The sequence below is a fragment of the Acyrthosiphon pisum genome, chromosome A1, assembly GCF_005508785.2.
Source record: "Acyrthosiphon pisum isolate AL4f chromosome A1, pea_aphid_22Mar2018_4r6ur, whole genome shotgun sequence".
Lineage (NCBI taxonomy): Eukaryota > Metazoa > Arthropoda > Insecta > Hemiptera > Aphididae > Acyrthosiphon > Acyrthosiphon pisum.
The window spans coordinates 155,592,657-155,605,220 of record NC_042494.1 but is presented as its reverse complement, the minus strand read 5'-3'; positions in this window follow the sequence as shown (position 1 = coordinate 155,605,220).

Here is a 12,564-nt window from a genome sequence, read left to right as displayed (position 1 = left end):
CAGTCATTCGTTTTTTAATTACAAATAAAATTAAGAATTTTTGTCACATGAGAAATCGAGCGAATATCCAATGTTGTAAAAATTTGAATTTCAAACGATCATAAAAATTTAATTTGACTTTCTTATAGATATTTTTTGTTTGATAAAGGTAGATAGTCTTATAAGGAATTTTGTATTACATTTTAAAATCTTAGATTTAAAAAGAAACATTTTTACGAATTCTTAACTCAAAATAATTTGCTAATTTTCGTGATTTTTGCATATTTCGTCAATTTTTGAACTTTAAATGCTTATAAAAAAAAACTGTGACTAAGGATTTTTAATATTTTTCATCTGCCTTTGAAACAATATACTTGGAGCCTTCTATTAAATTTTCAAGCTTTTTTAATCAACAAATAAAATTTAATTGATATTTTTAGAAAAAAAACTAAAAAAAAATGGAAAATGAAAATGTCTCTAAACAGTTCAAAATAAATCAAAATATTTTGAAAATGTTATCGTGTATAGAAAATAGAAATATAAACAACCATTGAAAATTTCATGTATCTACGGTCATTTGTTTTAAAGTTACACCAAAAACCAAATTCAATTTTGTGAAAAATCGATTTTGCGTAAAAATTCCCGTTTTTCCTTAATTTTTCTTTTGTTTTTCCCGGCGCTTTTGAAAACCACTGGGAAATTTAAATTTTGACCTCCCAATGCACCAACGATATTCACTTTCTGATCGAACAAGATACTGAAGTTGAAAATCGTAGCATTATTTCGACTACTTATCGTGTACACAGACACAAAAAAAATAAAAAATAAAAAAAAAAAATAAAAAAAAATAAAAAAATAAAAAAACACACATCATTGTAAAATCAATACATTCATCGTTCCACTCAGAATCTAAAATAACGATTTAAGTTGTTATGCTGTGATTGAAAAAAATATTTAACTTAGGGGCTTTAAACCTATTTCGTATAATATTATTTTAAACGTGAACAATGCAATTTTCAAAATATTCAGAATATGTTTAAGCTATTCATACCTCAAACGTATGGAACGTTCTTTGGTTCTTGGAATAAATTGACGTAATAGTTAATAACAATAATGTATGCCGTATAATAATATTATATTTCATGTGGATTCCTTCCGATATCGGCATCCCAGGCAACGAACTCGTTGATGAATTGGCAACGAGAGCGGTAAGACCTACCGATGTCGAAATATACCCATACGTATAACAGATGAAAATATAATCCATACCTTAAAAATCGAATGTAATTTCCCGTGGCACACGCCGCACACCCAATGGGAAAACCGAATAAACAAACAGACAGACGAGCAAACATCGAACTCAACCAAATTAAATCGTTGACCAAGATATATGTCTCCTAATTAGTTTCATCCCACATACGAGCAGATCTCGGGTCACCAGAGTTATACCTACGAATTAATGCAGTTATTTACGTCATAATAGTATAATCTATACGTCTGACGCGTATATGGTTAAGACCCGAACCCATGTGCGAAACGTGTTCTTGTGTTGGCAATGTCTCACCTACCAACACAAAATCAAACACAACACAATATCATCCGAAGAAACATCGTTAGGTATAATAATTAATCATCAAAGATTTCCTCAAGATCAGTACAGTAAAAATCACATAGGTGCAGGCGGTGCACAGAAATGATAGGTACAAAGGGCCCATTTATACGTATTGTTTTATTTACCCATTTATTTGATTCATAATAATTTTATTATTATCTTGTATTCAATCTATAAATATATAATAATGGAGCGTGAAAAATGTCGTTACCTCATCAATCGAGAACGGCTGGTCCGGTTTGGCCCAATTTTTTTAAGATGTTCGTAATTGCAAGGAGAAGGTTTTTACGGAAGAAAATTTTAGGAAAATCCAAAGTAGGAAATCTGGATGTAAAAATATAACAGTGGCGCCACAGTGTATTAAATATTGGTTGCTGCAGTTGGTTAATCGGGCGTGTTTGTTGATTTGTATTATTATTTTTTGTCAAAATATATATATATATAAATAAATGTTTGTGTGTAGATTAGACCTCTGGGAAGAAAATAGGCTAATTATTTAAAAATGGTTAAATTTGGTTTTTTTTTATTCATCTGATATTAGTACGGTTAGGTTAGGTTAGGTTAGGATTTTGTATTAATTGATTATATTAATCCACTATAGGTGGAATACGTATAACTTTGATACTTTAGAGTTAAATACTTAAATCATACTCTTACGAACAAACGGCATGGGGTCCGCGATCTACTGCAGGTAGATTGCCTACCTGATAATATACTACAGTGAGTCAGAATTTTTATTTCGGGCAACGGAAAAGTTAAGATAAATTTTGAACGCCATACACCGAATATTAAATAACTAATTGAACAAAGTTTGAGTCATATAGAGTTGGTACATTTAACGGGCAACGCAGTGCACGGGATCAGCTAGTTTCATATAAAGAAATTTTAAAGGCTTGGTCCGTTTTGACTCGGAATTGTTTAACTAAATATTGTGGAAATTACTCAGCCTAGAGTGACTTCTTAAATAGATTTGTTGATTGTTTCAAGAAGGAAATAATTATTCATCAGTTTTTAAAATGCAACAATACATCCTAGTATTCTATCTTTAAGGAATAAAGAATACCTACTCATAGTGCGTTCGACTTTTTTATGTATTAATTGTATTATGCTCAAGAGAGAGATTTATTTGCACCTGGGTTTTTAGCTCTATAGTTACGGCACTGCTCAAGATGTCCGATCTATCACAGCAGGCATATAAAATATCGCACCAAAGATACTCAAAGGTATTACCACAATTTTATTATAATTGTATTATAATATTGTTTAAAACTTTAAGCTATAGTAAGTTAATGAGCACTGTGTACTTGAAGCCTTACCTAACCTAATCTAATAATACGAGTAATAATAATTTAAAAAAAATATATTATTATAATAATTGACGATAAGTAATATAATAATATTATACAAGGGATTTTTTTTAAAAATCTGTTCGGCGTACTGTCCCACTATAAAACAGAAAAATAAATTACTTTTAGTATAGTCACTTACAAATTGTAGGCTACAACCTATTTAATATAAATGAGTTAAAAAAACATCGTTAGAAATAGTGGCCGACACATCACGTCTTGCTCAGAATCGTTTTTCTTAAATGCATTGGTTGTACATTGAATTTAAATCGAACACATTCATTACAGTGACCTACTCGACGACGAGGCCCACTCGAAATACCTACTATACAGCGGATCGACCCGGCTTTTAATTTTAATATGCCGATTCCAATATACATATTGAATTTTCCAGAAAATATATATATCGAACGACTGCTGCTGAGTAATGTGTTTATTTGGTTAACAAATTTTAATAAAAATGCAAATTTATTCGAATACAGGTTACACTGCCTCGACGAACAGCACGGTTCGAGGAAATGTAATTACAATCAAAACTTGATCTGCAGAACTGTGTATAGTGTATAATATATTATATGGGTGCGGTGTATACCTAACCGATTTGAACAAAAACCGATTTATAAAATTAAATTTAAACTAACATCATTATATATCACTTAAAAAGTTGAAAACGGATATTTTCAACTTATATAATAGTTTATTCGGATTATTGATCCAAGTTTGATGGTTTAAACTTTCAATGTCGTACTCCACAACTATAATACATACTTCTCTCTCGTATTGCAGAAGCAGTTGGCTTAATTTTAATATAATTCAACCGATATGTACATAGTATACCTATTATTATAAAATTCGGCGCACGGACGTGTAAAACGATTACAACATAATATATTATCAAATATATTACTATATAATATTTAAGTTTATCGATCATTTTCATTTTCTGACCCACGTCACAGTTATATATTTCATATAAGAAATATATAGATTTATATTATAAATGCTTTTTTGAATTTATAGTCTAAATTAACAATCCAATAAAAATTTAACATTTGATCTAGACACGACATTTTTCAGACGGAAGGTCTTGATGAGCATAAGCATCAGTATTATGGGGGTCTTGCTACCCATTATTCATCAAGGACAAAATGAAAAATTACACCTACACATCGGGAGATGTCCCTTTCGCGCTAATGGTTTCGACCTCTGTCGACTAAATTAATTACCAATGCTGTAGGAATATAATGGGCGCGCTGTCGCAGGTTCTAGCGTCTTTGAGTCACCTGATTGTATTATATTTATAAATTGTCCAATGGATTCTTTCAAAAATAATAATAAAAATAGCACTGAAATAAATTCTATTATTTTGCACGCGTGTTTCTCTTTGTTATAGCCGAAATATAATAATGTGCACTGTGCAGTAGCTTTTATCTACAAAAACGATAGGTAAATAACATTTTTTATTATATTTTATAAATTTTAAATTAGCGTGGCAAAATGTGATATAGTACGAAACAGTAAGACAGCATAAATTCTTACGCTAGGGATTTAAAACGATGATGATTTGCTAAATATATTATGTATCGGAAAACTTTACTCGGACAATTTCAAATTAAATGTTGATTGGCGTTAAAATGTTGAACTCATTGAACTCCGGACAAATGTGTAAAATGTTTCTTCAAATTATTTCTTGATATATAATTAGCCGTTCGTAGAAGTTAGAATATCCATAGTAGAGCGAGATAGCCATTGGTCTTAAGCTCGCGTGATGTTTTAAATGTATTTTTGGTTAAAGCTCACTGGGCGGGTAAAAAAGTTTAAATAAATTCATGCGTCACACCCCGACGTTGAAAATTAATCACGTCGCAAATTGTACTCTTTACTACAATATTGCTTTGAAATTCAAACAAGTTTTGTAATAAAACGCGTTTATATTTTAAACTTTTAAAGTGGATATTTCATTCGTTTGATATATTTTAACAGTTTGTCGATAGTTGGAGTTGTTGCTGGCCACTATTACGTTGCAATAGCGATCGATAAAGTGTTATTTTATTAGCATTTCAATACCGCGAACTTACGTTCCCGCGGCGTCGTAGATATAGGCTTCTAAATGTACATCGGTGTCCCGGTCAGGTTAATGATAATAGTGTAATACCAACCGCGAGGGACGGCATAAAATCTAAAACAAAACATGGGCCGATGACACTGAGGGTTAGACTATATTATATAGTACCAATATAAGTTATCAAGGACCTAACCTATATTATAGTCCTTGGACGTCAAGCGTATAATATAGTGATCATAGTTTTAATTTATCGAAAAGCGTTAAAAAACTATAAATGCGCCAACGTTGCAACGTTCGAAATCGATTTTCAGTATACTTACCAGGAGTAAGCTGGCCACAAATCTATACAAAGACATCTATGCACGTAAAAGTCATGCGCGAAAAGAGTCTTTGTAATTATTATTATGGGTAAGGTCGAATGAATTTATTGCACATATTTATATATCGAATTACGCTCGGTGCAGACAAAGGTTATGCTCGAATTGCACTTGGGTTCAAAAAAGATACCCTTACGTTAAAATAACACTCGGTTTAAAAAAAAAAGGTAATGGTTGATGAATATTGCAGCACTCGTTCCGATCATTGCATAAAACCTATTTGGATAATATTTACTAGCTAACGGAGATATAGTTTATATTTATAATATCAGATATTAAAGCTCGTTGTATTTGTTATAATAATTACATAGGTACATATAGGTACATACATAAGCAATTTAAAAAATAATAATATACAAATACATTCATTTTTCAAAAAATAGCGTCATTATAATACTAAATTGATCGATACATAGGCACGTCACGCAATAATATTGCGAAATAAAATATTAATATTCCATGCAATATGCGCGATTCGAACACAAATTGTTTTTAAACCGAGTGCAATATTCGAACACAACTTTTTTGAACCAGCTTCTGCATTTCCAACATTTTAGTTTTTATGTGTAATAAAGAGTGCAGTTCGACAATAACCAAATTATTATAATATCGTGTAGGTACTGCTTATCGTACAAGTTTACGGACATTTCCTCAGAAAACAAAAAGAAACGCGAAAGATATGTACTCTTGTTTGTGGAAGTTGTTTTATGACAGCGAGCACTTCATATTACCCTGCAGCAGCAGCTGTTGATAATATTATCAAGTCTCGACTTCCGAACATTGAGACATGGCTCTTGTAAAAGGCTCGAGACTAAACTCGTTGAACTGGTGCACAAGCCACAATACGCACGTGAACACATCAGAGTTTAGGCTGTGAGTGGGTCAATGATAATTGCTTGCTGTCGACCAATCATATTAATATTCTATGGAATACGATGCGCGGTCGAAGGAAATTCGAACATAAATTGTTTTTAAACCGAAAGCAACATTCGAACATAACTTTTTTGAACCCGCGTGTGATGTATTTCGAACATTTTGGTTTTTAGGTGTAATAAGGAATGCAGTTCGACAATACCCATATTATTATAATACCATGTAAGTACTACTTATCACGTACAAGTTCACGAACAAGGGTCGTACATTTCTTCAGAAAAAAAGAAACGCGGGTAGGTACTCTTGATTGTGGAAACTGTCCTATGACGGCGAGCACTGCTCTGCAGCAGCAGCTGTTGTTATAATATTATCAAGTCCCGACTTCCGAACACCGAGACACGGCCCTTGTATAAAGGCTTGAGCTTAAACTCGTTGAACTGGTGCCCAAGTCACAAAGAACACATCATGCAGAGTTTAGGCTGTGAGTGGGTCAATAATAAATGCTTGTTGTCGACCAATCATATTATTGTTCCAAAATTGGAAGAACGACCGCGTCGCGGTCCGATTGGCCGCCGCCGCGTTAAAAGTAAACGTGCTACAAGCCGATAAAACGTTTATAATTTATGACATTTTTTTAAGTATTTTTATCGAATAAAATATATTCTAACATTCTTTACGATCGAGCCGTTCTTCGTATAATATTTTAAATCCACACGGTAAAATTTCTTTTAGAAACATTTTTTATATAGACTAATATTGTTGTAGAAAATATAATAACCAACTGAAACAAAAATACATGATAATATCTATGTATTGAGTAGTGGGATTAGGTCGTATACATCACCCACACTACCCGCGTAGTCAAGCCAGTCTCAGTAGTACAAAAAGAAATTTTATTAGTAATTTTGATGTTTTTTTTATTATTTTCCTAGATAAGGTGAATAAGGTGATCGAGATTTAGGAATAACTTGAACTGTGCCAATTACTAACCTTCCATCGTTGGTAATAACGCGTAGACCATAGTAATTAAAGAACTAATAATAGATATACACTTTATACATTAAATAAATTAATATACTAATTATATATATATACTGCGAAACTTGCAAATCGACGAATAGTCATAGAACGCTATTATAGTTCAAATGTATAATTCAACTTTCTTTATTCGGTTTTATTATGATATTATTTCAAAAGCTGTCAAATTAAAAGTTTAGTACCACTTGGTATAAATACAGAATATATAGGTACTATACAAAAACTAAAGTAATAACCAATAATCTGATTTATACAAACATAATAAATAATAATAATGTAACTTATAAGAGTATAGTGAGTGTAGAATATTAAAATGTTTTTATACTTATTCAATTTATTTAAAAGTCTGTTTATGGAAAATTAATTTTCCAAATTATTCACTAATTGAAAACGTTTTAAGACTTGCAAATAAAATCATGCCATTATAATCTCGGAGATCACCATTAATAATCGTTAACGAGCCCCCCACGCGTAGGTATACTACAAAGTACAAACTGCAGCGGCATCGACCGACAACCAGAAACACGGTAACGGTTTAACCGATCGCGAAGAATATGTACCTAATTTTCTTCGATACCCGTATTATATTCGTCACTCGCGAGACGTCTTCGGTCCTTGAACCATTTAATTTGTTGGATTTACTCGGCAAACGTTTCTCGTAATATTTTAGTATAATATGAGTGAATACAGTTTTAAATAAGTATGGGTTTTGAAAATGATTGAACTCTCGAGCTTCCCAAACTTCAAGAAATGTTAACAGCAAAGAGTTCGTTGGACATTACTACTTGAAAGTCAAAAATGAATGCTTCAAACTCGATAATTTAAGAAAGTTCTAGAAGAACCAAGTTCGATATCAATATAATATATACCTACTAGGTATTTTAAATATAAACAGCCGTAGGCTAGTATACCGTTTTCATTCCCCTATCAGTAAAACATTTTCTATATTTTTGTTTAAAATTAAATTTAAAGTTCGAAAGTTCAAAATTTTCGAAAACTGTTCTAGTAAAAAAACCAATTCGAGATCAAGTTTGTGAAAATGTATGTTCGACCAATCCCAATTTTAGTTTTAAACGAATCTTAGCGCGCTACGATGAGATTTCGACGATCAAGGTAACAGTTTTTCTATTATTTTATTCGCAGTTATAATTTCCTATGTGCGAGTGGAAAACAAATGACGAAACATAGAAAATTAGCGATCTTTATTTACCCGCGGGAACTATTTCCGATTTTAAATCGACTACACACACACACACACACATTCACGCGTGTAAACTATATCGTCGTCTATAAATGTATATAAATATACATAGTATCACGTGCTGCGTACCTAAACTACTATACGATTCAAAAAGAGTTTGCCAAAAAAATAAAAAAAAAATACACATTGTAAAAGTATAATAGTTTTTCTCGTTCCACTCGCGGACACGGGAAGTGTTTCCCAAAGTTATTATTATAGACCATAATATAATATATCTACCTACACATCTTTGTGAAAAGAAATAAAAACCAGTACGAGCTCATAATACGATATAGAAATATAAATATAATAGACAACAAGGTCCGATCAGAATCTGAAATCGTCAGCGGCGGTTGATTGGACTGATTGCTTATGGCAGGTTGGTACGATCAAGGGATTAATAATTATATTATACTGGAAAGCCGGGTAGAATATCCTGCGCACGTTTGTAATTTATAATAATATAATATTATGGTGTTGCAGATTAAAAAAATAAATAATAATGATAATTATAATATTCAAATTGATACGCCCTTCGTCGTGATGTTACTATGTATAATATGTATATGTGGCGCGTAAATTAACCCCCCCCCCTCCACCCCCCCCGATGCGAGGGTAATAGGACGGAACCCCTGACACAGTATAAACTATAAATATGTATTCACGAGTCGCCTACCATAGTGTTTATACAATGTATAATATTATATTCATAAATAATGCATTACACGTGCCGCCCGAGGCCTGATCCGTTTAATTGGATACGTCAATCAGTTCTTCGTCGATTTTTGAATTTTTGAAAAAAAAAACGGGTTTTCTGCGCCAAGTTATTATTATCTGCAATGTAGTCGTTAATCTTAATACTATTAAAACAATATAAAATATGAAATAGTACCATAATATATTATGACAATTGACAAAACGTTTTGTATACATTAGACGTATGTAGGTAGTCAATTTTTTATTGATATGGCCGAGGGGGAGGGGTATTTAAAAACACCAACAGCCCCCTAGGATACGCCACTGATTGATATTATGCTTTAAAACTTCGATTGGACAAGCAATTGGAATAAAATGGCAATTGATTACTCAAATAAATTTCTGTTCACTATAATGGGTGTACTCCATTCAACTTTTAAAACAACTATTCAGGTAGGCCACTCAATTTCAATAGTTTTAAAAATATTTATTTAGTAACAATAGATGCATTTATAATACAACGAAATATATTTGAAAAGAATTTTATGTAATATCCGATCGTTATATTAAAAATAATATATAGGTAGTAGAAATCTATTGTATTAGAGAGCCCGAAAACCCTAAAAATAAAACCACACCATGATTTTGTGTACGCAAAAAGCTTTTTTATACGCTTTGGGACATTGCACACAAAGACTTAATGTTTTCAAAATTTTTTAAAAATATTTAGAAAATTGTTGTAATCGGTCAAGTATACATTATGTTTATGGATCGTCCTGTGATACGTGGTGTATTATAGCCGCATACATAATTTACCACTGTTATTATTATACATTTATACCATATATCCATTTGACATCCAACTGGAATATTATAACCGTTGATTTCGGAAACCAGCTGTTCGATGCGGAATCTCACGTGGTTTTCGAGAGTGCAATAATATCTGCGTGCTGCGCGCTCCATTCACGTCGCCATCACCAAACCGAGTGTATAATAATGCGTTATGCATATAACATATTATTACGGTTCGGTGTACACAGTTTGGTAAACGTCACAAGCTGAAATGTACGACGTTTTTATTTAATGACAACACCAACAACAACAACACACAATTACAGCAGGTGTATAGGTATGATAATATTGTTAAATGCTAATGATAATATTGTTATTATTATACAATTAATTAGTATATTACAATCTTAGATCATAATATACTATGGATGGAGTCATAGCGTATTAAAGAAATACAAAAAAAAAAAAATGTTGCCGATATCAGCAGGGGCGGACTGGGAATACATATTGGACTCGGGAAAAAGCTGAAAATTCGGCGTGATTTTGGGCTAATAATAAAATATTTCAAAGTTATCGGTCCAAATTTCCGCTCGGCTCAGGCGGAGATTGCCCATCCGCAACCCTAATCAGTCCACCCGTGGATATCAGCGACGAGTCGAATTATAGGTGTTCGAAATGGACATGTCAATATTTCCCGCATATTAGGTAATCTACAGATAATTTGTTGTCAAATCACCATATTGTTTTGAATAGAATATTATATTGCAAAATAGTATAATAGGTACCTATTATAATAATATAAAAATAAACCACGAAATAAGATAGTACAATTTAGCAAAGGTGGGCATTAACTAGTTAGTTTATTTTTTAATAAACTTATGAACTTAACTAGTTTATTTTACAGTTGAAATAACTTAGTTTTTCTTAGTTGATTTTAAAAAATTTCATCAAGTTAAAAACATTTTGAAATTTTTCATTTATACGTAAATATTACTATATCAGTATAAAATAAAAATAATCCAATACAAAAACACAAACATTTCTATTCTATTTCTTGATAATATAATTTTGTGTATATTAAATATTAAAGTCGTAATTTTCAGAAAATGTCGATGATTTTTTTTGTAATTTTGATTTAAACAATATAAAATTGTTTAGAAATACAGCTTGGAGCTGCCCTTGTTCGTAAGGACAATAGTCCTTAAAAATTATTTTACATAAATATATAAAATAGACATAAAATCGGATATGGTATTTATTATACTTTAGCCATCTTTACAAATTATTAATATTGATAGATATATATTAATGCGACTTCAATATTTTCAAACCACCACAGTCCCCATATCTTAAAAACCCATTACTAAGGACCTTTTATCCTATTAGAACCAAGCCCGGATTAAGATATTTTGAGGCCCAGGGGCCAAAGTTTTAAATGAGGCCCCTGTACGGAAAAAAAATGTTTATATTATGTGGGTACTTGTTATAATAAATATACATAGGTTATAGGTATTAACTATTAGGTTCATAGCAATGAATAATGAATAATGTATCACTTTATTTTGAAATTATAATTTACAAGCTCTTTTCCTCGCTAAAAAATCATCGATTTTTTTTAGGTGATTTATGCAGTGTTATAATAAAAAAAAAATGGACGAATCTGAGGCCCCTAAATAAATTCTAACTAACGAGGCTTGGGGGCCATGGCCCCCCCTGTCCCCTTAATCCGGGCGGCTTGATTAGAACACGGAGTAAATAACTCAAATACTACTAGTACGAATTTTAAATATGTCAGAAAAATTATCTACTGTACAATTTATAGTAGAATAAGAATCTCAAAAATTTGAAAATAAGGTCTTAAAGTATATTATATAAAAATTCAAAAAATTAGATTTTGAAAAACTGCATTATTGAAGAAAAAAGGGGGTGAGCATCAGGTTGGTCCTGTATATTATTCATTTGATTTTCATGTAATTTGTTATATACATTTATATTAATATTTTAGATTCTGAGTGGAACGATGAATGTATTGATTTTACAATGATGTGTGTTTTTTTATTTTTTTATTTTTTTATTTTTTTATTTTTTATTTTTTTATTTTTTTTTTATTTTTTTTGTGTCTGTGTACACGATAAGTAGTCGAAATAATAATACGATTTTCAACTTCAGTATCTTGTTCGATCAGAAAGTGAATATCGTTGGTGCATTGAGGAGGTCAAAATTTAAATTTCCCAGTAGTTTTCAAAAGCGCCGGGAAAAACAAAAGAAAAATTAAGGAAAAACGGGAATTTTTACGCAAAATCTGTTTTCGAGAAAATCGATTTTGGTTTTTGGTGTAACTTTAAAAAAAATGACCGTGGATGCATGAAATTTTGACTGAATGTTTACATTTCCATTTTCTATACACGATAAAATTTTCAAAATATTTTGACTTATTTTGAGCTCTTTACGGACATTGTCAGTTTTCATTTTTTTTTAGTTTTTTTCTAAAAATATCAATAAAATTTTATTTGTTGGATAAAAAAGCTTGAAAATTTAATAGATGG